This window comes from Etheostoma spectabile, unplaced genomic scaffold (assembly GCF_008692095.1).
Source record: "Etheostoma spectabile isolate EspeVRDwgs_2016 unplaced genomic scaffold, UIUC_Espe_1.0 scaffold119, whole genome shotgun sequence".
Taxonomy (NCBI): Eukaryota; Metazoa; Chordata; class Actinopteri; order Perciformes; family Percidae; genus Etheostoma; species Etheostoma spectabile.
Genome location: NW_022605570.1, coordinates 1,182,531 through 1,185,227, shown reverse-complemented (window position 1 = coordinate 1,185,227; position 2,697 = coordinate 1,182,531). Strand labels below are relative to the sequence as shown.

General features: G+C 39.4%; 1 long non-coding RNA gene across 1 annotated transcript in view; it reads left to right on the top strand.

Annotated features, from left to right (window-relative positions):
• The window catches only part of LOC116685684 (uncharacterized), a 4,577-nt gene that overhangs the window by 356 nt on the left and 1,524 nt on the right, over positions 1-2,697 (top strand). The window lies entirely within an intron of this gene.

Genomic DNA, 2,697 nt, shown 5'->3' with positions numbered 1-2,697 from the left:
TTGAGATCAGTTGCATTGTTTTTTTAACCAGCGCAGCAGTTTTCATATTACATTATGTAATTACATAATTGCAAAAGGGTTCTCCAATGTTTTCTCAGTTAGTTTTTTTTAAATGATATCAGATTAGTGAACAGAATGGCCTTTGGAACATTGGATGAAGGTTGCTGATAATGGGCAATGTAGATATTGCAAAAGATCAGCCCCCCACTCAGATCAGCTGGTATTCGTGCTAAAATCGAGTGGAATGGAAATTTGTAAGTGGCCCCATACTTTGACCGGTAGTGTATATATATATATATATATATATATATATATTGTAAATAAATAAAATCTTTAAAATCATTTGTTTTCAAGTTGAAGATAGTTAGGTATAGGCATGAAATATATATCTAATCCCCATGTTCAGGTACAGCAAGTAGCCTCTATCTCTGAAAGGGTTGTCAGTAATACTCTGTACAGTTTTATAATTATAAGTTTGTGTAATTTTGGGTTTCTGAAGCCAGTGATATTTCATTATTTGTATTTTGTTTCAATCCAGATGTAATGCCAATGTACATTTTTTGTTTTTATTTGAAGGCTGAGGCTTTTTTTTTTAAACACAATTTTTAAACACAATCCCAGTTTTCCTCATTGGTTTTGAGATGTTACTTGCTGTGGTCTGATAGGCTACTGTATTGCGGTATAGTATCAGGACAGCTAGGGGTAGATGGCCGGATGATGGGCCTATTTGGGAGAAAGTCCAGGGCTGCTTTTTGGCCCCAGTCCGTCCCTGGCTGTAAATGGCTGCTCACTCCTCCCTAGAAGGATGGGTTAAATGCAGAGAATGAATTTCGCTACATGTATGTGTATGTAACAATAAAGTATCTTTAATCTTTACCTTTTACCTTACTGCACGCAATTGGATAGACCTACAACCAATCCGAGCAATGGAGTAGGAGGAAGGAGGGCAAAAGCATCTTTCCGATTGACAAATGCCTTCAATCATGGTTCTCTGTTTCTTTTAAAATTTATTTGCTGTCCATATCTTCTATAACAGACGCAATGGCGGAATCTGCACATCTCAATTCTCCGGCAACAGCCGTCTTTGCCCTGACAATTTGATTGGTGAAGAGCTCTGGTTCGACCATAGATCAAGTCCAGCCTGAACTGCCCTACCTCAAATGTTGTGGGTGGGGCTAAGCTCAGCTGGCATCCAAGCTATGTGTGGACAGGATTTTTTTTAATAACGAAGGAGGGAAAAACCCTGTTTTCAAAAATACCCATGTACGCGTGGACGACGCCTACGTCCACATTGCCGATATTGTTATTGCAAAAGACACGCAGCAGAAGAAGAGGCTAAAGATGATAGTGAAAAACATCTTGCTCCATTCTCATTCCCTGTTCAACAGTTTTTAACCAGTATCTGAAATCAATCTTTCATCTCATTCAAGCTTTAATTTGGAAGAATATTTAGTCTCAGCTCGGGCTCCAGAGGCAGTGGTATTATATGTGGCTCTAGACCAGTTGTGTTTTTTCTTCTCCCTACAAAAAAATTTAATAAAAAAATACCTTTACATCCCATTTCCTCTCTGCTCCATGTGGCGACCTCACCTTTCTGTCATTAAGTCAGCCAGACGCTACTTCATCTAGCAAATTGTTGTGGTTTAGATGATATTCCTGATTACTCAAACATACTTGTTTCCCTCATTGCTCCGTGTTCATTTGTCCAATATTCGCAGTAGAAATTGCCTTTATAACATTCACCTGTTCCTAATTATGCTGTTTGTTATCATGCTCGGCCACCTGCATGGTCGGTGTATGTGTGCATGTGAGAGTTGCTTATAGGAATACATTCATATCTGATTGCATAAGTGTATCTACCTTGTTATGACTGTGTGTACATGCTTGTTAAAGCGGTAGTCCTGGAGTTCTTTGTGTATTTAATCTCCATTTTTATTGGTAAGCTCTCATTGCTTTAATGTTTTTATTAGGATCATACTTTTCTAGTGATTTCAAGAGTTTCTGAAGGCGTAGCTCACGTTAGTTACTTCTTCTAATTCTTTACAAACTGGAAATGTAAAAAAAAAAAGGCTGTGTGGAAAACAGCAAACAGTTACCGGTACCAATGTGTTCAGCCAGTCTGGTACCAGTGATGGAGAAATGGAGGCCTATGATGAGTAAATTGGTGGCAGAAGGATGAAAGGAAGGGAGCAAGGGAGTAGCTTAAAGGCAGAATGGAGTTGGAGCCTGGCCGAACCATCAGTGTCCAAACACTTTTATTTCAACCAACAAAAACCGCAACAGATTCTACACAATAAGCCAGTGAGAAAGTAATCACTAGTGAGCCAATGAAATGCATTGTAACGGTTGTCTCAACATTATGAACAAGTGAAGCAAATAAATCAGAAAGTGCTAGTAAAAGTAGAATAATATGCATATTTGTGTGGCGTTAGAACCTTGAGGGTTAACAGTAGTCTCACATTGCCAGACCCTCCACCACAGAGCTGCAGAGGAGGGTCTGGCTAGTTCACACAGCATTCCGGGATAGAACAAAAACATGCTCTGGTTTTTTGGCATTTCTTTAAACCGATCACAATCGTCTTGGGTGGTGCTAAGTGCCGAGCGGAACCCTGGGGCTTCTGCAAAATGGTAATGTTTTGGTGGAACATGTGTACGTTCAGAAGTAGTTTAGTCGTGCAACAGAAAACTCAGATTGGA